We start from the raw sequence: 26,681 nt of genomic DNA, 5'->3' as shown, positions 1-26,681 counted from the left end.
TATAATCTATAAACATATACAGTCCATATGCAGACTACAGCCATACAAGTGTATGAGATAGATATATATATATATATATATATATATATATATATATATATATATATACACATACATATACACACATACACACACAGACTATAACCATATATCACATATGCAGACTACAGACATATACATATATAGACAAACCATATTTAGTACATATATAAATTATAACATACATAATAGACCATAACTATATATAATACATATACTGACTAACCATATACAACACATACGCAGACTATAGCCATATACATGTAGACCGTAAACCTTATACGTATATTCTGAATTGTAAAGTGCTGCGTAATATGGGTAGCGCTATATAAATTAAGATTATTATATATACACAAAACCATATATAGAACATATACGGACTAAAGCATATACATAATAGACCCTTATACACTACATATGCAAGTATTGACTATTACCATATACAACGTATATGAAAACTATAACCACTTCCATATATACTCCATATACACTAACTATGCACACAATACTGTTGCGATACAGTATGTACACTAACTGAACAAAATTTGGATCTAAGCTTTCCATACATTGTATTCAGTTCACTTGCAGAAAGGGGTTAACTAGAATTTTTCCCCAGGCCACTGAATGCATTTAAAAAATAGATTATATCTTGTCTCTCCTGCACCGTTCTCACCGCTGCAAGTCCAGTCCTGCTCTGGCGGTTTGTATACAGGGCTGCAGCGGTATCGTACAAGTAAGGGGCACACGGCTGTTACACTGCCGAGGACAGTGATCGGCTGTAGAAGTCACTGGCAGTATACCTGTGCGTTGCTCCTGCAGCCTTGTATGCAGAGACGGGAGGAGAGCTAGCAGCTCTGAGAAGCCCTAGAGAAAAGCAGCAGCATTGTACCCGTGTAATCCCCGTACCGTCAAGAGAACGGCTACACAAAAGAGTCAGGACGTATGGGGAGTGAGGCCTAAAACAGCTGCATCTTCTGGACTAGGATATCAGAAAAGGCCAATTTGTACCCGTTAACCCACCCAAACTGAAGGAAGACTGGTAACACTGTACGAAGTTAGAAAAGAATGGTCAGAGGGGCCTCTTTATGCAAAATCTAACATACAGTGATATAAAACCCTTTATTAAATACACCAAGCATCATGAACACAAATGCAATGAGAACGGCGGTCACGTAGGAGTCCATGGGCTGGCCCTATGCAATACCAAAATACAATGTCCAGGTACTGTTCATCCAGAACCTGTTCCCCCGACCCACCGAAGAGGGAGCAACATGGCCATCAACATCCCGCTTCACTGAAGGGGAGACACCACGCCTCCAATGGGCCCCCAAAAATTCCTTCAGTAGGTGCCATTCATAACCTCCTCTCTGCCAGCTGTCCTGACAATGGAGAAAATGGAAGCCCTCACCATCTTCTGCAAAAATTGCCCCAAACACAACTGACTGCCAATGGTCCAGGTCCATAGTGGGAATGAAGAAGACCGCCCTCCATTCATGTAGATCCCAATCAAACCCTCTCATCATTTTTTTCCATGCCTGCTCTGGTCCCATTCTTTTCTTCCTCTCCTAGCCACAGCTATTAACCATTTCCCTGTCTGCCCAGCTACAAACCCTGTCCTTGTTTTTGGAAAAGTGGTCGGGTTTAAAAGGAGAACTTTTGCCTGGAGACACGTTGTTGGGCAATGATCCAAACACAACATGAGCATGGAAAGACTTCATCAGACTGTGCACCCTCCATGGGACATCGGATACAGCAGCCAGGACGCCGGTTTTGTATTTTACAGCTAAACATCTGTGCACTATATACAGTAGATGCCTCCGGGTGGTCTCCTGCTGATCACATTACAAAAGGTCCATGTATGCCATGTTCTATATCAGGCATGTTCAACCTGCGGCCCTCCAGCTGTTGTAAAACTACAACTCCCATCATGCCCTGCTGTAGGCTGATAGCTGTTCGGGCATGCTGGGAGTTGTAGATCTGCAACAGCTGGAGGGCCGCGGGTTGAGCATGCCTGTTCTATATGAACACTAACAGACTAGTGTGAAGAATGACACTACAACGCGAGGGGGTTCTTAAGAGGCACCTGCATAATAAAGCAGGGTAGCCATGATCCTGTCCAGGACTGAGAATGCAACTACTGACACTGCAGGACAAGACATATACGGTATATTTTATATTCATGTGAATAGACGACACCATGTACAACACAGTCCATGTGGTCCGTGTTCCTGGACATGGCACACAAGTTAAAGAGTGGCCGACAGCAACAAAACTGAATACAGGTTATCTACAGTATATGTGTGTAGCATCCCTCTACTATGGTAGTGGTACTCTGCAAATGGATTGTAAAGCTGTGCTTTCATGCAATTCATTTATTTGTACTGACCAAGGAGTTAACAGGCTGTATCTACATCCACCACTAGATGGGGCTGTTGTCGCTTTCTATATTCCCTTCAGGACATCCGCTGTACGTTTACTGCAGAATCCGGTCTTCAAATATGGCACCTGCTCGTGAGCGCAGCGGTCAGTCACCAGGTTTCTGTGCTTTTAACACAGAGACCTGGGGCTAATGTCTGCGATCGACGATAACGCTGAGCGCAGACATTTAATCCCGCAGATGCCGTAGTGAAAAATTAATATATATTATTTTTTTTTATTTTTTTAAGGTCAGTGGGATGTTTGTACAGTCTCCAAAAATGAGAAAAATAAGTCTTTCCTTTATTCTTCTTCTTCCTTTAACCCTTTCACCCATAGACCTAAATTCACATCATGGACAGACTTGCTGTGAGGCTCTGTGACATGCATCAGGAAGAACATGTGAGTGTAGCAGTTGTGCCCCACTGGCCAGTCACTGGAGCACTACTGTGACTGACAGCTGTATGACCGGGATCAGATTCCAGCTGATTAACCACTTAGATGCCATGGTCAGTAGTAACTGAGGAGCTTTCAGTGAAATGAGCGGTCTGCCAAAAGCTATCTAACATGCATGCCCAGCTTTACAGACGAGGGACCAATGACCACATGACTGATTATTCTTCAGCCCGAAATCTGCCAAAGAGAAAGTCAGTACACACACATCAGATGGCGCCTAGGCAGATAAAGCATGGTGCTGCTCTTAATGAGTTACACAAGAACAGTGAAATTCCTGTAATCCAGCATTCGATAACCCAAAAAATTTGCTAATCTGCAGATCCCAGATTAAAGACATTTTACTGTATATTCCGTAGCATATTGTATTATCTGGTCACAAGGGGCCATTGTGCAGTCAGACCACAATATTTTCCACTAGCTGAAGGACCCGGCTTTGCTCGGGTATATTAAATCTATTTTATTTAATGTTTGTGTGTGTCGATAAAAAGATAAACACTATCCACTATAACCGTGACATCTACAGCACCACGCCCCCTTAACAGTCACCTCCACCCCTTAACACTGACCACCCCACAGTGCCCTGTCCCTTAAAATTGCACCTCCACAGCAGCCCACCCCTTTAACTTTGACCTTTACAGCAGCCTTCCCCTTTAACAGTGAGTTTCACAGCACACCACCCCCTTGACAGTGACCTCCACAGGAGCCCGACCCCTTAACAGTTGTCTTTACAGCAATCTGCCCCTTAACACTGACCTCCATAGCGGACCATTCCCTTAACTGATTTCCACAGCAGTCTGCCCCTAGGGTGGCCACTGGCCAGAGATCCAGTTTTAGTCCAGACAGCCCGGCCTTTAGATTCCCTGTCCTCCATCTGGCGCAGGGCCTGGACGGACACAGGGATGTCCTTTTGAACAGCTCACTCTCAGACAGCAGCACTGTGCTGTCTGAGTGTGAGCTGCAGGAAGAAAGTCACCGTCCCTCTCACCCCTGCAGCTAACAGAAGTTGATTTTTAACTTCATTTTTTCAATCCCTGTCGGATGAGGAGTGGTAGGGGCCTTGGCCTAATCGGATTTTGGGGGTGGTTTAGCGGGCCTGGGGGTGGGGGTTTTAAGTTAGTCTTTTGAGGGTGGGGCGTGTCTGGGCCCCTTCCTGCAAGAGTGACGCCCCTCTGGGCACCCTACTGGCTCATTTGCATACCAAAGTGGATTTTCAGAGGATAAAAACATCTATTGCTGGAACAAAGGAACATCTGGAAATAAGGTACTAAGTGCTATTAGGCCATGGCTTTACTTCAATAGCGATTATCCTAGTGACAGATTTCCTTTAAAGCTCTCCTACAGCAGTGAAGAAAAATGGCTGGGTTGTTATGGAAACCTGGAGTAAAACTTTATGTGGAGGCTAACGCCCTGCGAGCTTCTATTGGCTGATAAGGGTCATGTGACCAAGCTTCTATTGGCTAATGCATTTTTATGGAATATGTCAGGAACGGCACGTCCTAGAGAGCCGAGACCTGGTCTAAAACCTTCCCGGACACCTGATGTACCTGTGTGCCAAATTTCGTGATTGTATATGAGACGGTGCGGATTCCTTTAGCGGACATACATGCATACTTAACTTTATATATTAGATTACCAACATCTATGATGAATATATGCAGAATGCAAAATTATGTGCAAAGAAATTGTATTATTTCTTCTTTTCTAGAAACATTCAGCATACAATGAAACTAGTAGACCAGAAGGAACGTCTTCAAGAAAAGCTCAACTCTCATAGCTTAAGTCTTTGGGGGGGGGGGGCGCTTCTGGGAATACACATCGATTTGAAAAGTAGTGTGTAAATCGGTGGTGGTCCGGGGATGACCCCCCATTGTGAACCTCTCACACACACACACTTTAATGTGGTTGCCCAAGACTGGAAAACATGGCTACCTTCTTCCTATGGCAGATTTTTGGTTCCACCATATATTATGCATACTGGCCATAGTCTCTGAGAAGACCTCTTTTCAACACAGGTTTGGGTGGTTGTCTCCTTTCTACAATCTACACCAGGTATAACCTGCAATAGGCTGGGTCACTCATTTTGGGGTATAAAATGTTACTGCTCTTTGTACATGATCAATAAATTGTACTCATTTGTCCCCCACAACAATGTCACCAGGCAAGCTGAAAAACACAAGTTAAAGCTCCAGAAAATTTGTGCCTTTTATTCCCAAAATGGTCAGAGGGAGAATATTCTTCCCTCAATATCAAGGACAATTGAGGATTAACATTCTTCTAATGCATTTCTTTACTAAGACCTGTAACACCAGCCAAAGACGGCTTCTGAGGTGATTGGTATACGAGAGAACTGTGCTTCTATGGCATACAAGAACATGGGAGTCTCTACTTTTACAGCATAGGTAATGCTGGCACATCTTATCCTCCTGGGTTCCTGTGTCTTCAGACCCTGGCAATTCTACAGGACATTTTTGTTTCACAGATATACGGTACATATTCAAACGGAAAAATAGAAGCTTTCCATTATAGTTCTTGAGTAGTGTTGAGCGAACAGTTCGAGCATAGTTCGGGTCCGTACCGAATTTTGGGGTGTTCGTGACACGGACCCGAACCCGAACTTTTTCGTAAAAGTTCGGGTTCGTCGTTCGGCATGTATTTTGGCGCATTTTGAAAGGCTGCAAAGCAGCCAATCAACATGCATCATACTACTTGCCCTAAGATGCCATCGCAGCCATGCCTACTATTGGCAAGGCTGTGATTGGCCAAGTGCAGCATGTGACTCAGCCTCTTATAAGCTTGTGCGCATGTCGGGACGTGCTCACTCCCGATGTGAATAGAACAGGGATAGACGCAGCTGATGCTAGGGCGAGAATAGGCAGGGATAATTGAATAACTGGAAGCAAATTTCTCTCCTCCACCTGTGATTCATCTGAACAACTGCAGCTGAGCTGCTTTTTTGATAGGGATTGGCTATTTTTAGAGTGGCCAGAGTGATTTTTCCATCCACATGTACCCGGGCTGACCGCCGGCCGCCATTTTGCGACTTGTAGTGCTGCAGCAGAAGCTGCCACAGTGTGCATTCCAAAGCTCCAAACAAGTCAGACATCTACACCTGGGATTCAGACCAATAGCGATTTAGCAGCACAGTCCAAGGCTATTTTTTTTAAAGGTTGTGCAGACCATTTTGTGGCACATGTTACTGGGCTGATAGGCGGCGGCCATCTTGGGACTAGTGCTGCAGCACAATCTCTCCCAACGTCCATTAATCACTTGTAATAGTGGTCTGTGCCATAGAAATCCTACATCAGGGACTTGGGTGTGCTTGTGTCACCCCTACTAATACCAGTCCACCTGTAATCCATACAGTGAAAAGCCATAAAGTATTCCAGTGAGGGAATTTTTTTTTTATTTAAAAAAGGCCAAGTTAGTTTATCTGGCGTTCAATATACTAGATACAGTTAGGCCTGCGTTTCATACATCTGGAATTAGCAAACTAATGTGCTGGGGTTGGGAAAACATATATGTACCCATACTAGAATCTGTCAAAGAAAGCGGTACTCACATATAACAGTCATTCCATCTGTAATCCATACAGTCAAAAGACAAAGTATTCCAGTGAGGGAATTTTTTATTTATTTAAAAAAGGCCAAGTTAGTTTATCTGGCGTTCAATATACTAGATACAGTTAGGCCTGCGTTTCATACATCTGGAATTAGCAAACTAATGTGCTGGGGTTGGGAAAACATATATGTACCCATACTAGAATCTGTCAAAGAAAGCGGTACTCACATATAACAGTCATTCCATCTGTAATCCATACAGTCAAAAGACTGAAAGTATTCCAGTGAGGGAATTTTTTTTATTTAAAAAAGGCCAAGTTAGTTTATCTGGCGTTCAATATACTAGATACAGTTAGGCCTGCGTTTCATACATCTGGAATTAGCAAACTAATGTGCTGGGGTTGGGAAAACATATATGTACCCATACTAGAATCTGTCAAAGAAAGCGGTACTCACATATAACAGTCATTCCATCTGTAATCCATACAGTCAAAAGACTGAAAGTATTCCAGTGAGGGGATTTTGCTTATAAAAAATAATATATTTCATTGTGGTGCGAGTTGAATCGCAACAATGAAGAAAAATACTATTAAGGGACGAGGACGCGGTCGTGGTGGTGTCCGTGGAGCCTCTGTTGCTGGTAGAGGACGTGGCCGTTCGGCCCCAGGCGCACACAGTAGGGAACGAACTCCCTCAACTAGCCGGCAGAATGTACCGCAATATCTCGTGGGGCACAATGCCGCTCTTAGGATGGTAAGGCCTGAGCAGGTACAGGCATTAATCGATTGGGTGGCCGACAGTGCTTCCAGCACGTTCACCACATGGTCTTCCACCCAGTCTTCTGCGGAAAGCGCACAGGTGGCACCTGAAAACCAAGCCCATCAGTCTATCACATCACCCCCAAGCATATCAGGGAAACGGTCTGAGCCACAAGTTATGCAGCAGTCTCTTCTTCTGTTTGAAGACTCTGCTTCCAGGGTTTCCCAGGGGCGTCCACCTAGCCCTTCCCCAGTGGAGGAAGACATACCATGCACTGACGCACAACCACTTATGTCTCCAGATGAAGAGGACATGGGAATACCACCACAGCAGAGTCACCGACTCTCTGATGATGACGAAACACAGGTGCCCACTGCCGCGTCTTTTTGCAGTGTGCAGACTGAACAGGAGGAGGTCAGGGAGGGAGACTGGGTGGAAGACGATGCAGAGGACGATGAGGTCTTAGACCCCACATGGACTGAAGGTCGTGGCGATGACTTTCACAGTTCAGAGGAAGAGGTAGTGGTGAGACCGAGACAACAGCGAAGCCAAAGAGGGAGCAGGGGGCCAAAGCAGACGAGCCGCCGCCCCCAGAGTTCGCCTGCTACTGGACATCGCCAACAGGGACCCAGCCCCACAAAGGCAGCTTCAAAGAGTTCCCTGGCATGGCACTTCTTTAAACAATGTCCTACCGACAAGACCCGAGTGACTTGCACGCTCTGCCATCAGAGCCTGAGGCGAGGCATTAACGTTCTGAACCTCAGCACAACCTGCATGACCAGGCATCTACATGCAAAGCATGAACTGCAGTGGGGTACACACCTTAAAAACCAGGCACTCGCTGAGGCTCCCCCTGCTCCCTCTACCGCTGCTGCCTCGGCTTCCGCCTCGAGAGGAATGTTGCCACCTGCCGAGCAGCCAACAGAGGATGTGCCACCGACACCACCACCACCGCCACCGTCAACTAGCGTCTCCACTATATCACACAGCAGCGTTCAGCTCTCAATATCTCAAACCTTAGAGAGGAAGCGCAAATTCCCCCCGAGTCACCCTCGAGCCCTTGGCCTGAACGCCAGCGTTTCTAAACTGCTGGCCTTTGAAATGCTGTCATTCCGGCTGGTGGACACAGACAGCTTCAAAAAGCTGATGGCCATGGCTGTCCCGCAGTATGTGGTTCCCAGCCGCCACTACTTCTCCAAGACAGCCGTGCCTTCCCTGCACATGCAAGTGTCCGATAAAATCAAGTGTGCACTGCGCAACGCCATTTGTGGCAAGGTCCACCTAACCACAGATACGTGGACCAGTAAGCACGGCCAGGGACGCTATATCTCACTAACTGCACACTGGATGAATGTAGTGGCGGCTGGGCCCCCGGCGGACAGTTCCTTGGCGCACGTCCTTCCGCCCCCTAGGATCGCAGGGCATCATTCTCTGCCTCCTGTAGCCTCCTCCTCCTACTCGGCTTCCTCCTCCACTGCTTCCACCAGCTCATCCGGTCAGCCACACACCTTCACCACCAACTTCAGCACAGCCCGGGGTAAACGTCAGCAGGCCATTCTGAAACTCATATGTTTGGGGGACAGGCCCCACACCGCACAGGAGTTGTGGCAGGGTATTGAACAACAGACCGACGAGTGGTTTCTGCCGGTGGGCCTCAAGCCAGGCCTGGTGGTATGCGATAATGGGCGAAATCTCGTGGCAGCTCTGGGACTAGCCGGTTTGACGCACATCCCTTGCCTGGCGCATGTGCTGAACTTGGTGGTGCAGAGGTTCATTCACCACTACCCCAACATGTCAGAGCTGCTGCATAAAGTGCGGGCCGTCTGTGCGCGCTTCCGCCGTTCACATCCTGCCGCTGCTCGCCTGTCTGCGCTACAGCGGAACTTCGGCCTTCCCGCTCACCGCCTCATATGCGACGTGCCCACCCGGTGGAACTCCACCTTGCACATGCTGGAGAGACTGTGCGAGCAGCAGCAGGCCATAGTGGAGTTTCAGCTGCAGCACGCTCGCGTCAGTCGTACTGCCGAACAGCACCACTTCACCACCAATGATTGGGCCTCCATGCGAGACCTGTGTGCCCTGCTGCGCTGTTTCGAGTACTCCACCAACATGGCCAGTGGCGATGACACTGTTATCAGCGTTACAATACCACTTCTATGTCTCCTTGAGAAAACACTTAGGGCAATGATGTTAGAGGAGGTGGCCCAGGTGGAGGAGGATGAGGGCTCGTTTCTAACACTTTCGGGCCAGTCTGTTCGAAGTGGCTCAGAGGGAGGTTTTTTTAAGCAGCAGAGGACAGGTTCACAAGTCGCCAGCCAAGGCACTGTACTGGAGGACGAGGAGGATGAGGAGGAGGAGGTGGAGGGGGACGAGGATGACGCAAGTTCACAGCGGGGTGGCAGCCCAGGCCCATCACTGGTGCGTGGCTGGGGGGATACGGTGGACGATGACGATACGCCTCCCACAGAGGACAGCTTGTCCTTACCCATGGGTAGCCTGGCCCACATGAGCGAATATATGCTCCAATGCCTGCGCAACGACAGCAGAGTTGCCCACGTTTTAACGTGTGCAGACTACTGGGTGGCCACCCTGCTGGATCCCCGGTATAAAGACAATGTGCCCACTTTAATTCCTGAACTGGAGCGCGACCGTAAGATGCGCGAGTACAAGCGCACGCTGATAGAGGCGCTCTTGAGAGCATTCCCGCATGTCACAGGGGAACAGGTGGAAGGTGAAGGCAGAGGAGTGGCAAGAGGTCGCCAACGCAGCTGTGTCACGGCCAGCTCATCTGAGGGCAGGGTTAGCATGGCAGAAATGTGGAAAAGTTTTGTCTCCACGCCACAGCTATCTGCACCGACACCTGATACGGAACGTGTTAGCAGGAGGCAGCATTTCACTAACATGGTTGAACAGTATGTCTGCACACCCCTCCACATCCTGACGGATGGTTCGGCCCCATTCAACTACTGGGTTTCGAAATTGTCCACGTGGCCAGAGTTAGCATGTTATGCCTTGGAGGTGCTTTCCTGCCCGGCGGCCAGCGTTTTATCTGAACGCGTATTCAGCGCGGCAGGGGGCGTCATTACTGACAAGCGCAGCCGCCTGTCCACAGCCAACGTGGACAAGCTGACCTTCATAAAGATGAACCAGGCATGGATCCCACAGGACCTGTCCCTCCCTTGTGCAGAGTAGTCCTTATTAACTGCCTAAAACATGTCTTGTTGTGCTACGGGCCACTTCTTTATTTGATACAAATTTTATGAAACCCACAGTTGAATGAAACTCTTCTCTGTCTGGGCGCCGGGGCCTAACCAGATGAAAGTGGCCGGTTAAACTAACGGGTGACATGAAGCCATAACCTCTGCCATGCTACCTCTGTCTTCTGTCTGGGTGCTGAGGCCTAAGTCAAATAAAGCGGTCTTCTGCTGTGCTGGGGGATATGAAGCTAATCTCTGACCTCTCTCCTCTGTCTGGGTCCAAAGGCCTAAATCACTGAAAGAGGCCTTCTCCTGTGGTGTGTGATATGATGCCAGAATATGTGCTGTGGGGCCTCTCTCCTCTTCCTGGGTGCAGGGGTCAAATAAACTCAATGGTGGCTTCTCCTGTGGTGGCTGATATGATGCCAGAATATGTGCTGTGGGGCCTCTCTCCTCTTCCTAGGTGCAGGGGTCAAAGTAACTCAATGGTGGCTTCTCCTGTGGTGGCTGATATGATGCCAGAATATGTGCTGTGGTGCCTCTCTCCTCTTCCTGGGTGCAGGGGTCAAAGTAACTCAATGGTGGCTTCTCCTGTGGTGGCTGATATGATGCCAGAATATGTGCTGTGGGGCCTCTCTCCTCTTCCTGGGTGCAGGGGTCAAAGTAACTCAATGGTGGCTTCTCCTGTGGTGGCTGATATGATGCCAGAATATGTGCTGTGGTGCCTCTCTCCTCTTCCTGGGTGCGGGGGTCAAAGTAACTCAATGGTGGCTTCTCCTGTGGTGGCTGATATGATGCCAGAATATGTGCTGTGGTGCCTCTCTCCTCTTCCTGGGTGCGGGGGTCAAAGTAACTCAATGGTGGCTTCTCCTGTGGTGGCTGATATGATGCCAGAATATGTGCTGTGGTGCCTCTCTCCTCTTCCTGGGTGCAGGGGTCAAAGTAACTAAATGGTGGCTTCTCCTGTGGTGGTTGATATGATGCCTGATTCTCTGCTGTGAAACCTCTCTCCTCCATCTGGGTGTAGGGGTCAAAGTCTTTCAAAGTCGCCTTCTCCTGTGCTGATTGATATAAAGCTGATGGTTGTGCCATCTGACATGGTTGCCAGGGTCTGATTCAATGGGGGCCTACTCCTGTGGTGGGTGATCTAAATGCCTGATTCTCTGCTGTGAAACCTCTCTCCTCCGTCTGGGTGTAGGGGTCAAAGTCTTTCAAAGTCGCCTTCTCCTGTGCTGATTGATATGAAGCTGATGGTTGTGCCATCTGACATGGTTGCCGGGGTCCCATTAAATTGTGGCCTACTCCTGTGGTGGTTGATATGATGCCTGATCCTCTGATGTGGAACCTCTCTCCTCTGTTTGGGTGAAGGGGTCAAAGTAACTAAATGGTGGCTTCTCCTGTGGTGGCTGATATGATGCCAGAATATGTGCTGTGGTGCCTCTCTCCTCTTCCTGGGTGCAGGGGTCAAAGTAACTAAATGGTGGCTTCTCCTGTGGTGGTTGATATGATGCCTGATTCTCTGCTGTGAAACCTCTCTCCTCCATCTGGGTGTAGGGGTCAAAGTCTTTCAAAGTCGCCTTCTCCTGTGCTGATTGATATAAGGCTGATGGTTGTGCCATCTGACATGGTTGCCAGGGTCTGATTCAATGGGGGCCTACTCCTGTGGTGGGTGATCTAAATGCCTGATTCTCTGCTGTGTAACCTCTCTCCTCCGTCTGGGTGTAGGGGTCAAAGTAACTAAATGGTGGCCTACTCCTGTGGTGGGTGATATGATGCCTGGTTCTCTGCTGTGGGACCTCTCTCCTTTGTCTGGGTGCTGTGGTCAAAATAATAGTAAGTGACCTTCTCCATTGGTGGGTGACTTGAAGCCTGATTCTGTGCTATGGGACCTCACTCCAATTAATATTGTTTAATTTTTATTTATTTTATGTTAACTCATCATTTCCCTATCTACATTTGTTTGCAGGGGATTTAACTACATTTTGCTGCCTTTTGCAGCCCTCTAGCCCTTTCCGGGTGTGTTTTACAGCCTTTTTAGTGCCCAAAAGTTCGGGTCCCCATTGACTTCTATGGGGTTCGGGATGAAGTTCGGGTCGAGTTCGGATCCCGAACCCGAACATTTTTCGAAAGTTCGGCCGAACTCGTCGAACCCGAACATCCAGGTGTTCGCTCAACTCTATTCTTGAGTCCTTTAAGGGGTTGTCCCACGAAAAATATTTTCGAAAAATATTTTCTGAATACTTTTGTAATTGCATTTAATTTAAAATTTTGTATAGCTACTAAGTTATTCAATAAAATTTATCTGTATAGCACCACTTCATTTCTTATTTCTTTGACCTGCTCATTAAGATGGCCGCACATGCTCAGTTTCATCTTTCAACTGCCTCCTGAGCTGTGATAGGGAGAGCGGAGACTTCATTTTTGACATTATTCTTGGGATTACCACTTTAAGTTGCTTTACTGAAGAGTATGCCTGGTGGCAAGACCCTGGAGATCTTGTATCAGCCTAGTGACCCAGTGGTATGGAGGAGTACAAGCAACTTTTTTTTTGTGTTTAATAGGACCTATTTGATTTTGTGCATAGTGCAGTCATTCATCTTTGGTCTCCTCAAACTGGGTCAAGCTCACTGAGGTGGAACCACAGTAGTGAGAACTTCACACGGACGGATTATCGGTCGCATTACTGTTTTAGTCTCGGCTGAGCGCCTCCTGGTTGACTCCCTGTTTTCTTGTTAACATGCTTTGCTAATTGTTGTTTAATTACCATATTTTATTAGAAGTTTTTTTGTTTTTGTTTTTTTTTTTCCTTTGTTTTGTCTGCCTAGGCTCAGAGGACGTCAGAAGTAGAAAGCTACAAAGGGATTAGCTTCATGTACCGTGCAGGTAGACACATGAAACTTCTTTACAATGGCTATTCACATTAAAAATAATGTCGGCTGAACATGCCGAATTTGGAGGAACCTGCCAACGATCAGGACAGAAGTGTGTTGATTGATTTCAGCATGCCCAAGACTTTTGTTCTCAGGCGAGATAAGCCACCGCCAGTTACCTGGCTGCGTCATCCTCTATCTACATTCAGAACATATGCATCTATTTTCTTGGATTCTTGTTACCCCAAGCGGCAAGCCTTGGTAACTTTTCTACAAGTCCCCATGTCAGTTTGTCTGTGGTTCACATCCAAAAATGTGAAGTGGATTTAATACAAAAAAAAAAAAAAATGAAAACTGTATTCTAAGGATCTGGACAATATATCACTATTAACAGTCTACTGTTGCCAGCTGTCCTATGGTTTAAAAAACCCCTTCACGCCCCATGACGTACATGTACGTCATTGGGCGTGTGTTTAAAGATGGTACCCGCTCCTGCCCGCTGTGGGCGCCATAGCCGCAGGTGGCTGCCTTCTTCTTATAGCAGACACCCGCGGCTAATGTCCGCAACCGGCACTAATGCCGATCGCGGACATTTAACCCCTCAGATGCCGTGGTCAATCCTGACCACGGCATCTGAGTGCGCTGAAAACCGAAAGTTTTCGCTTTCGGTTGTGCTCCAGCTCCTTCCTGTGGCGATCGATGGAGCCTGGGCGTGTATGCAGCGGCCCCTGTCTTTATGAATGACAGGAGGCTGCTGCATAGTATTTCCTATGGAGACCCTGCCTGTAATAGGGCTCCATAGGAAAGTACTAAAATAATCATAGATTCCAATGCAAGTTCATTGGAATCTATGATGATAGCAATCAGATGATTGCATGTTATAGTTTAACTATAAAAAAAAAAGTGTAAAAAAACACCCTTTTCCCAAAATAAAAATAAAAACGAAAACAATAAAAAAAAAATAATCATAACTACACATCATGGGTGTCGATGTGCAAAAACTCCCATAGTATAAAAATATATTCCCCATACGGCAAACAGCAAAACGGAAAAAAGCGTCCAGATGGCCGATTCACCGTTTGTGGTCGCTTCATTTTCTATAAAAAATTTTATTAAAAAGTGATCAAAAAGTCATACAGACCCCAGAATGGTATCAATGAACAGTTCAGATCGCCCCACAAAAAAAAAAAATCAGCCCCCAAACAGCGCCGTACACATAATTACAAAAAAGTTATAGGGGTCAAAATATGGCGAGCAAAACGCAAGAAAAACTATACATAAGGTATCGCCAGATTCGTACTGACCTGTAGAATAAAAGTAACTGGTCAGTTTTATCGCACATCGAATGTCGTAAATAAAGAACCCGTAAAACTGATAGAATTGCTTTTTTTTTTTGCAATTTCACCCCATTTGGATTTTTTTTCCCACTTCCCACTACATCATATGCAGTATTAAATGGTGGCGTTGGAAAGTACAACTTGTCCCGCAAAAAACAAGCCCTCATATGACTCTGGGAAGGCAGGGAGCGCAAAACAAAAACGTCCTCTGGGCCTGAAAGGGTTAAGACTCCTCATTCAATTACCTAATGATGCTAATAGAAAGAAAATATGTGGCCAGGGTCGGTTTACCTCCTGATGACATCTCAGGAGGCTTCCTATTAACTGGTCCATTGCCAGAGGTCAATCACATAACAAAGGAGACAAAGGCCTCATGCACATGACCACTCAGTTTTTTGCGGTTCGCAAACCACGAATCTTAAAAACACGGATGGCGTCCGCGTGCTTTCCGCAATTTGCGGAACGTAATGGACAGCCTTTAATATAACTGCCTATTCTTGTCCGCAAAGCGCGGACAAGAATAGGACATGTTATATTCTGTCCGCATCTTTTGCGGCCCCATTGAAGTGAATTGGTCCGCATCCAAGCCGCCAAAACTGCTAGGACTAGGACTCTTTTGCATAAATCGAGAATTGGGACAATTACAGAGAACAAAATGTTCATACCAACGCCCTTTCCTGATGATTGGCCCATGTCGCTAATTACAAAACAAGCGAGCAAACATTCTGTACCTCGTTGTTTGTTGGCAGCACTTGCACAGGAAGGTGTGCTGCCGACAAACAATGGAACTGTGTGGGGATGAATGATCGTAGTAACGATCGTTCATCCCCATAGCGTAGGTATGAATGATCGTAGTAACGATCGTTCATCCCCATAGCGTAGGTATGATTGTTGCATTTCAATGTAGCAAACAAGTAGGCGATGATCAGAAATAATCCTCCCCATTGCCAATCACTACCTGCTTTATCGGCCCATGTAAAAGGCACTTACTCATCTGCGGATGTTGTGAACTCCCAAGTTACCCAATACCAGTTTCTAATGCATAGGATTCAATAGTAATACGATTACCAGTATGGATCTTCAGCCTATTAATACATACTGTATAGAGCTAAAGTTGATCGCCAGTATCTACCAACTGTGTGCCCCAGTTGCAGGAGATCCCCTTTATCCGACTGAAGAACACGGAGGAATAGCTTGTCCGTAGATACAATACAGAATAGAAATATCAGTCATAAAAAAGCCAAAATTAAAAGGGATTTCTTGGTTTAGAAGATCTATTTTAGAATGGTATTTGAGGGACAAACTTAATTAGGAAGGATCTCCATTCAGGAACCTCATCTCAGGTGGGTCCAGCATATCTAAACATTACGCAAATGGTCCATGGTTTCAGTGAGGATTGTGTAATGTTTCATTTCTCCTGAGGTGGCGCTACAGGGTAACACATACTCCCTCTTAGGTTTCCCATACAGATGATCATTTGGGGTCTCAAAAGAAGGACGCTCTGATCATCTTCTCATCATTTGAGCCTTCTAACAAGAAGGGTGTGTTCAATGTGGACAACCAATACATCTACCTTCAGAGCTCCTACAGGGTTTGTCACCCTTCTGGAAAACATGATATAATATGAGGAACATCTGCCATTGATGGCAGCATTGTAATAGGTCCTGCGTCTTGCTGAAGACATGTACCGGACTGCAGACTTGGTTCTCTCTGGAAAATCCACTTAATCCTGACTAAGCACCATTAAAACCATTCCACACAGCGATGATACATTCCAGGAGGGGGCTACGTTTCCACTTCCTACACAGCTGTGCCATGTGTCTTGTATTCTGCTACACACGACATGCACAGTAGTAATGACACCGCTGCCCGCAAAGCACAGACCACGGAGTTTACTAAGGAGCCAGAGGATGAGATGGAAGAGCCTAAGCTTATGGACAATGAATGGCTTGTGTAATAAGTCCACCCTGATGTAGACACATGGTGGGACATTGGCATCAGACAAATGGTCCTCAACACAGCAAGTACATTTACAAACAAAACGTCAAGTAGGATACTAAAGGCCCCTTTACACAGGCCAATGATAAAGGCAATTATTGGGAAGGAGTGTTCTGGTGCAGCCACCCAAATCATTTCTGGGTAGCAGATTGCGCTGGCTATACTGGCGATCTGCAGCTCAGAAACCACGAAAATGTATGGGGATGAGGGGTCACTGATCCCCATACGGCGGAGGCCTGGAAATGAAGATTTCTCCTCCTGTAATAAGTAGGCAATTATCAGGACAACTTTTAAAACATATGGGGTAATTTATTAAGACCGGCGTTTTAGACCTTTGCGCCGCAATCTGCGCCAGAAATACGAATAGTACAGACATATTTCTGGTTAGTAATCGACCCCCTAGTTTTGCTCTACAAAGTGAACTCATTGCATTTTTTATTACACCTCCCAACATGACCCAACCATCAGACTTGACCATAATATTACACTCTATACACAGAACACTACACTTCCCAACATGCCCTGACCACTGGACATGACATAATACAATTCTATTATACTCTATACATAGAAGACTACAACCACCAACGTGACCTGACCACTGGACATGACATGATACAATTCTATTATATTCTATACATGGAGCACTACACCTACCAACATGACCTGACCACTGAACATGACCATAATACAATTCTATTATACTCTATACATGGAGCACTACACCTACCAACATAACCTGACCACTGGACATGACATAATACAATTCTATTATACTCTATACATAGAACACTACAACCACCACCATGACCTGACCACTGGACATGACATGATACAATTCTATTATACTCTATACATAGAGCACTACACCTCCCAACATCCAGAAGATTATACTTACCACATTATACACTCTGCTGAAGAATACGCGAACTCTGGTCAGCGGGGTAATCCCCAGTCGCTATATAACTGGAGATTTCTCAGGAGACATTGTGCTCCTGCTCCAGGAAGCGGTGGGACGCTATACTAGTCTCTTCTATAGTTTCCTATAGCATTCTCCTACTGCTCTGCATGTAGGTTGGGCTGAGACTTGCTGGAAGGCTTGCCTGTAACCTGAGAGCTTTAATAGGTCTGGCATTTAAAGAGACAATGCCTGCTTTCAGAGTATTAAGGAAGGGAACACACCAGTTCTCAGTGACATTAACTACAACCCAACAGCCACATCTGGCCTCATTTCACGAGTCGTTTTATAGTAAAAGATTTAACCCCTCTCAAAACGCAGTCCCCCCCCCATGTATTCTGTATGTTTAGTGTTATCCAGACTGCCATAAACTAAGGTGTGAGTACCTCTTGCATGTGACTAATGAGAACGTGACATAAATGTCCTCCACCAATAGGTAGATTAAAGGGGTTGTCTAATATTTTACATTGATGGCCTCTATCAAGGATATCAATATCTGATCGGCAGGGGTCCAAACACCACACATCCCCGTCGATCACCTCCAGAACTACAATCGTGGCCAAAAGTTCTGAGAAAAACTGTGAAAAATAAAATTAGTGCCAAAGTTTGCAGCTTCAGTTTTTATGGTGGCAATTTGCATTAATTCTAGATTGTTATGAAGAGTGATCAGATAAGTTGCAATTAATTGGAAAGTCATTCATCGCCTTGAAAAACAAACAAAAAAGAAACACAAAAATCCTAATTTCACTTCATTTCAGCCCTGCCCCAAAATGACCTGCTAACATCATTTCAGTGATCTTCTCATCAGCTCAGGAGAAAGTGTTACTGAGGACAAAGTAGCTGATATCACTCTGTCATGTTGCTACCACGAGTCCTGTGTCGTGCCAACAGTTATAGGGGTTTTCCAGGATTTTAATATTGATGACCTATCCTCAGGATAGGTCATCAATATCAGATTGGTGCCGATCAGCTGGTTGAAGAGAAGGCCATGCTCCATGTGAACGCAGCCTTCCCTTCATGGTTTACCTGCTCACCGTCGACATCGCAGCGGTGAGCATGTGTAATTATAAGCCATCCCATTCACTTCAATGGGATGCCTCCTTCCTATACACTTGTCGGACCCCTGCTGATTTGATATTGATGACCTATCCCGAGTATAGGTCATCAATATTAAAATCCTTGGAAAACCCCTTTAAGTGTCTTGAGACAATCTCATGTTTGAGGCGCTTCTCATCCAAGAGAGTGGGCTCGCTCACAATTTTGCCTAAGAACACTGCCATGAATAAAGAATGGCATCAAAACATCCCCCAAGAGCAACTTCGCCTAATGATCCAGGAGCAAGTTGGTGAGGAACAATGCTCCTTCCAGCATAACGAAGCACCATGTCACAAGGCAAAAGTAATAACTAAGCGGCCTAATAAACATAACATTGACATTTTGGGCCCATGGCCAGCAAACAACCCAGATTTAAATTCCATTGAAAACCTGTGGTCAATTCTCAAAAAAAGGGAATAAACAAAAACTGAAATTGTGATAAACTCCAAGCACTGATTAGGCAAGATTAGTTTGCCATCAGTCAGGATTTGGCCCAGAAGCTGATCCAGCATGCCAGGAGGAATTGCAGAAGTCTTGAAAAAGAAAGGTCAACACTAGAAATATTGAGACTTTTCATAAACTTAAAGGGGTTGTCCGGGTTCAGAGCTTAAAAGGGACCACCAGAAATACTGTTATGTAGCTGACTGATATGGCGATGCACTAATGTCCGCACTACATAACCGTATGTTTCTAACATTAGTCCCTGCAGCCATTTTTGTTAAAAAAGCACTTTTATTATATGCTAATGAGCCTCTAGGTGCTATGTGGGCGTAAAATCAGCACCTAGAGGCTCCGTCCACTCACCCATTATCGCGCCCAGGTCCAGTGTTCTGCCCGCCCCGCTCCTCTTGATTGATGCCACTGTTCCCTGCATCGTTGGCGAAATCCCGCGCCTGCGCCGTTCACTTCTGTCTTCGGCGCAGTGAGTGAAGGCCGCTCTCCTGATGCCGGCTTCCTCACTGACTTAGTCGGCGCAGGCGCAGTGAGAAATCCAGCACCAGGATCGCATCATTCACTCACTGCGCCGAAGACAGAAGTGAACGGTGCGGGCGCGGGATTTCGTCAACGATGCAGGGAACAGTGGCATCAATCAAGAGGAGCTGGGCGGGCAGAACAGGGGACCTGGGCGGGATAAAGCGTGAGTGGACGGAGCCTCTAGGTGCTGACTTTACGCCCACATAGCACCTAGAGGCTCATTAGCATATAATAAAAGTGCTTTTTTTTAACAAAAACGGCTGCAGGGACTAATGTTAGAAACATACGGTTATGTAGTGCGGACATTAGCGCATCGCTCATGTCAGTCAGCTACATAACCGTATTTCTGGTGGTAGAAACCCTTTAACCCGGACATACCTTTATTTTCACCCCGGCAGCCCCCCCACGACTTAATCATTAGAACAGTTCATGCTCCGATGCTCTCCTTTGCCCTGCGCTAAATCGCGCAGGGCAAAGGCATTTTCAGGAATTCCGGTGAGGAACCGGGCTCTCCATGGGGCTGCCAGGAAGCCTGGTGACGTCACTGGCACTGATGGGCGGGCTTTAGTGCTGCCCTAGCCAGTAAAACGGCTAGGGCAGCACTAAAGCCTGCCCATCACAGCCGGTGAGGTCACCGAACACACTGCCCTTGACATGCGCGATCTAGCACAGGGCAAGGGAGCACATTGGAGCATGAGAAGCTGCGATGCCAACATGAGGGGGGCTGCCTGGGTGAAAATGGAGGTATGTCCAGGGTCAGCGCTGAACCCGGACTACCCCTTTAACTGTTCTTCAGTATACCATAGAAACATCTGACAAAAAAGACACAAAAACAATGAAGGAGCAAACTTTGTGAAAACCTAAATTTGTGTCAGTCTCAAAACTTTTGGCCACTACTGTAGAAAACTATATATTGGATAAAGCTGGTTACTGCAGCACTGCTCCCATTCAAGTACTTTAGATCTGGATAGAGTCACTAATGCCATGCCGCTGGCCCTTTATGCCACACCCTCAGTTTTGTAATCTAAATAACATGGAAGAGATATTAAATATAATTATATCCCCCATTTTGACATCCAAATACTTTTAATACCATAAGTAGTGGGGTGCAACCCAGGCCTGAAGGTCAATACAACTGGTGTCACTTGTGCTTTTCCTAGGTGTCTTAGATTTCTTAAAGGGAAATTGGACTTTTGGTAATAAGTGGACTACAGAGGAGTGGGAAAACTATTTAGCAAAGAACAGTATAGGTGGCCATAGAGATCCTGTCCAAACCAAAATCTCACCTTTCTTTTCAGATCAGACAAGTCTTTGGCTGGAAGGTAGAATAAGGCAGCAGAAAGTTCCCTCACTGCTTGGTTGAAAACTGCCAACGAGATAACCTAATTAATACACATTAGGCTACATGTACAATCGTGGCCAAAAGTTTTGAGAATGACAAAAATATTAGTTTTCACAAAGTTTGCTGCTAAACTGCTTTTAGATCTTTGTTTCAGTTGTTTCTGTGATGTAGTGAAATATAATTACACGCACTTCATACGTTTCAAAGGCTTTTATCGACAATTACATGACATTTATGCAAAGAGTCAGTATTTGCAGTGTTGGCCCTTCTTTTTCAGGACCTCTGCAATTCGACTGGGCATGCTCTCAATCAACTTCTGGGCCAATTCCTGACTGATAGCAACCCATTCTTTCATAATCATTTCTTGGAGTTTGTCAGAATTAGTGGGTTTTTGTTTGTCCACCCGCCTCTTGAGGATTGACCACAAGTTCTCAATGGGATTAAGATCTGGGGAGTTTCCAGGCCATGGACCCAAAATGTCAACGTTTTGGTCCCTGAGCCACTTAGTTATCACTTTTGCCTTATGGCACGGTGCTCCATCGTGCTGTGCTGGAAAATGCATTGTTCTTCACCAAACTGTTGTTGGATTGTTGGAAGAAGTTGCTGTTGGAGGGTGTTTTGGTACCATTCTTTATTCATGGCTGTGTTTTTGGGCAAAATTGTGAGTGAGCCCACTCCCTTGGATGAGAAGCAACCCCACACATGAATGGTCTCAGAATGCTTTACTGTTGGCATGACACAGGACTGATGGTAGCGCTCACCTTTTCTTCTCCGGACAAGCCTTTTTCCAGATGCCCCAAACAATCGGAAAGAGGCTTCATCAGAGAATATGACTTTGCCCCAGTCCTCAGCAGTCCATTCACCAAACTTTCTGCAGAAGATCAATCTGTCCCTGATGGTTTTCTTTGGAGAGAAGTGGCTTCTTTGCTGCCCTTCTTGACACCAGGCCATCTTCCAAAAGTCTTTGCCTCACTGTGCGTGCAGATGGGCTCACACCTGCCTGCTGCCATTCCTGAGCAAGCTCTGCACTGGTGGCACTCCGATCCCGCAGCCGAATCCTCTTTAGGAGACTATCCTGGCGCTTGCTGGACTTTCTTGGACGCCCTGAAGCCTTCTTAACAAGAATTTAACCTCTTTCCTTGAAGTTCTTGATGATCCTATAAATTGTTGATTGAGGTGCAATCTTAGTAGCCACAATATCCTTGCCTGTGAAGCCATTTTTATGCAACACAATGATGGCTGCACGCGTTTCTTTGCAGGTCACCATGGTTAACAATGGAAGAACAATGATTTCCAGCATCACCCTCCTTTTAACATGTCAAGCCTGCCATTTTAACCCAATCAGCCTGACATAATGATCTCCAGCCTTGTGCTCGTCAACATTCTCACCTGAGTTAACAAGACGATTACTGAAATGATCTCAGCAGGTCCTTTAATGACAGCAATGAAATGCAGTGGAAAGTTTTTTTTGGGATTAAGTTAATTTTCATGGCAAAGAAGGACTATGCAATTCATCTGATCACTCTTCATAACATTCTGGAGTATATGCAAATTGCTATTATAAAAACTTAAGCAGCGACTTTTCCAATATCCAATATTTATGTAATTCTCAAAACTTTTGGCCACGACTGTACACAACAGTTGTGTGTTTTGCGGTCCGCAATTTGCGGAACGGCACGGGCAGCCATTAATATAACTGCCTATTCTTGTCCGCAAAAAGGACAAGAATAGGACAGGTTATATTTTTTTTGCGGACCACGGAAGGGAGCAATGGATGCGGACAGAACATGGAGTGCTGTCCGCATCTTTTGCAGCCCAATTGAAGTGAATGGGTCCGCATCCAAGCCAAAAACTGCGGCTCGGGTGCGGACCAAAACAACGGTCGTGTGCATGTAGCCTTAAGCCTCATGCACATATCCATCGAACACAGACCGCGAGATACCGCCCTGGATTCCTGCTGAGTGCAGGAGCGCACGGCGTCATTGGTTGCTATGACGCCGTGCGCTTCGTGCCGCCGCTGCTGTACAGTAATACACTCGTATGATCTAAACGAGTATTACTGTAAAGCAGCGGCGTCACGAAGCGCACGGCATCATAGCAACCAATGACGCCGTGCGCTCCTGCACTCAGCAGGAATCCAGGCCGGTATCTCGCAGTCTGTGTTCCACGGATATGTGCATGAGGCTTTAGACTGACATCTGTAAATAAGCTGGCCATGTTTGAAAGTTTTGTCAGATAAACACACAAAAGACCTTTCTTTCTTATGAACAATCTTTCAGAAGGATCTTCTGTCCTTCACCTGCTGGCAATGAACTTGTATGGCTGATGTGAAGGACTATATCGGCCAATATGGACTAAAATCTGTATGGCTGCGTTGATGTAACTACTGTTGATGTAACTACCAGAAAATTGTTCGTTCTAAAGGTGGCTCAACCATCTATCCGCTTCTGTCTAATGTGTATGGCCACCTCAGTCATTCTCCAAGCAAACCTACAGGAGATGATGACATGGACTGCATTTTACCTAGACTTCTGTATTAGTGTTTGTTTTAGGAGTTTGCTGATTGCCTTGTTGGCTGACTTATAGACGTGTTTACTTTAGGCTTGTTTTTTTTCCCCTTTCTTTATTCTAAAGCTGGCCTTACAGCTGTCTGTACAATAGCAGGGCAGACAGCTATTCCTCCTAAACTCCATCTGCCACGTCACACGTGCTCGGCTCGTCCGACTTTACGTATTTAAAAAGGGAGAGGCGACTGAAGGGCCCTTTAAACTGCCCAATGTTTAGGAACATCATCGCTAGTGAATGTTTGTAGGAATGCTGACTACTGACTATCTGCTGGTGTAAAAGGTGCCACCAATTGCCGAGGAAAGAGCTAGGATTGTTGGTGCGGTCACCTAAATCATCAATTGCCAGCAACAGATCATGGGGTCTAAACAACCGGCAAACAATGATTCTGTATGGAGACGAGCAATGGAGGGGATTGCTGCATGTAAATGTGGTGGTCTCCTCCACTGACGAGCAGGGTATTATCAGGAAGGAACGCTTCATTCCCGACAATCGTCTGCTCCATCGTGCCATGTAAAGGGGCCATAAACTGCTGACAGACACCTCTGGAGGCATCTTATGTCCTTGAGAACAGGATTGAAATCCATCAGTCCGATCCTTCTCTTTCAGGGGGAAAGTCTGGACACATCCACACACACAAAATTGTTGGTGGTCCCACTAAAATCATGGGGTTTCAAGCATTATTATGTAGGGTTGTCCAGGATTTTGATATTGATCGCCTATCCTCAGGAGAAACCATCAGAACCTTGGGGGTCCAACAACCCGCACGTCCACCGATCAGATGTTACTTTCGAGCGTCTCCGTCATAACTCCACAGCTCCATCCATAGCATAGTGGATGGAGCTGGTTACTGCAGCCATACACTTTAATGGGAGCAGATCTGTAGTTATCAGTAGCAGCTGATCAGTGGAGGTGCTCCACTCCTGATGATGGCTTCAGAAACTGCATCAGGAAACCTGAAAGTGTGGCCGTACCCTAATGACCCAAACAGACAGCATCACAGGGATCCAATTAGTTCAGGTCACACGATCAATGGCTGGGGATGGATTTGAAGCCATAATACGGGTGCAGAAGATGTGCCCATATTATACTCCTGCGAAACTTGCCTAAAGGTCCTCTTATACAGGCCGATGGCGGGCAATAAACAAGCGCTGATCCGCGATATACCAGTCAGTCGGCGCTCGTTTAAAGTGCCTTTTACACCAGGCAGAGTGCGAGGGACGGATGCAGTTATTGCCTGACCCACTAACTTTGCATATTGTCGGCTGAACATCCCTGGTTACACCAGGCAATATACTGCCGATAAACCACCATTTTAGGTGCCACAAGAAAGATAAGACCACCTGACACACAAGTGTTTTGCTTATTTCTCCGGTGATCGGAGGCCAATTACCGGGAACAGAAAATAGTTGGAATTGGCCCGATCCTTGGGCCATATAAAAGGGGATCTACGAGAAACCGGGAGGTCGCCCACTCTTAACAGGTCCATGCACTTGGGGCGATGCCACACGTAGTGCCCACATGGTGATCAAAAATGTCAACAACCACCCCTATCTGACTGATGCACGTCATAACAGGTTGCTACATTTGGAGTATCCCTTTAGCCTCCATGAAGATGATCTAGTAGTAGAGTGCACCATACAGGTGTATGAACAGGTGTGTCCAGTACAGCGCTGAACACAAATGGCTTTCCTATAATGTTATCATGCAGATAATACATATCCACAGTTGCTGTGGGGTCAGCACTTGCTATATATTGACCTACCCACATTCCCTCCCGGAGTCCAGTTCTTACATTGAGCCACATGACACGATTACGGACAGAGCCAAAGGACTGCTGGATGCTAACGCAGTGTGAACAGTCACTGATAAAGGTATGTGAATATCTCCCCACCCCCCAGGTAGAGGATTAGTCATTGTGCTAAGGCATTGTTCTCCATTGTCAGCTCCATCAGAGACTCCCTGCAGTGACCACTAAGATGGATAGAGGTCCACAATGGCCCAGGGGTTTTCCATTAATAGTCAGCCTTTATTGCATATGGAAATTACATGGATGCTTGGCGTTGCATTTACAGCTGCATGCATTGTCCTCTGTTATCAGCCACTTCCCATTCAAAAAGACCCCATGTGAGGTCCCTTCATAGGTGTAGAAACTTCACGGCTAGGCATACTGAGAATGGAACAGCTCCACGGATAGTAACATATTAGGGAACGGTTAGGCCTCTTGCACACGAGCGTGACGGATTAGGTCAGGGTGCGTTCAGTGAAGCTCGCACCATTTTGCAAACAAGTTCAGTCAGTTATGTCTGCGATTGCGTACAGTTCAGTTTTTTCCGTGCGAGTGCAGTGCGTTTCGATGAGTTTTTAATGCGCGTGCTAAAAAACTGAAGGTTTACAAACAACATCTCCTAGCAACCATCCGTGAAAAACGCATTGCATCCGTAACTTGCTTCCGGGTGCAATGCGTTTTTCACCGAAACCCCATTCACTTCTACGGGGCCAGGGCTGCGTTAAAAAAAAACAAAAAAAAAAAAAAAACGCAGAATATAGAAAATGCTGCGATTTTCATGCAACGCAGAAGTGATGCGCAATAAAACATCGCTCATGTACACAGACCCATTGAAATTAATGGGTCAGGATTCAGTGCGGGTGCTATGCGTTCACGTCCCGCATTGCACCCGCGCGGAAAACTCGCTCGCGTGAAAGGAGCCTTATGTATGCAGTTCCCTAATATAAAAGTACTATGTACTAAGATTTACCTCCAGTCTGGGGTTATTAACAATAGAGCTGAACAAAAAGGTATATTTACACGGACAGTTTTTTTGCCTGATGATCGCTAACGAGTGTTCGTAGTAACGCTCATTAGTGATCATCTGGCAGTGCAAGGCCCCTTGCAGATGAACTTTTTTTACGCTGCGAGTCCGCAAAACATCTCCCGGCCTGCTGACATAATGCTGTTAGTGTTATCCAATACATTCCAGAACTGCAAGGGTTACATATCATCCTAAATCAATATAATGCTATGTGACCCAGTCAGTGCTGGGAGGTCAGGACGGGAGCTGCGCTGCGCAGCGTGACAAAAACGCTCGTCTACAAGGGGCCTAATACTGCCACTGAT

General features: G+C 46.2%; 1 protein-coding gene across 2 annotated transcripts in view; it reads right to left on the bottom strand.

Moving 5' to 3' along the window:
* Nucleotides 1-26,681, bottom strand: part of LRRC8E (leucine rich repeat containing 8 VRAC subunit E) — a 60,908-nt gene that overhangs the window by 11,881 nt on the left and 22,346 nt on the right. Inside the window, exon 1 of one of the 2 annotated variants that reach the window (XM_040414681.1) lies at nt 17,527-17,666. The exons of the other annotated variant lie outside the window; for it this stretch is intronic. The gene's annotated coding sequence lies outside the window, so the exon portion shown is untranslated. Of the gene's footprint in view, nt 1-17,526; nt 17,667-26,681 lie in introns of those variants that run through there. 2 annotated transcript variants of the gene reach the window in all.

This window comes from Bufo bufo, chromosome 1 (assembly GCF_905171765.1).
Source record: "Bufo bufo chromosome 1, aBufBuf1.1, whole genome shotgun sequence".
Lineage (NCBI taxonomy): Eukaryota > Metazoa > Chordata > Amphibia > Anura > Bufonidae > Bufo > Bufo bufo.
This window is presented reverse-complemented; position numbering and strand designations above follow the sequence as displayed.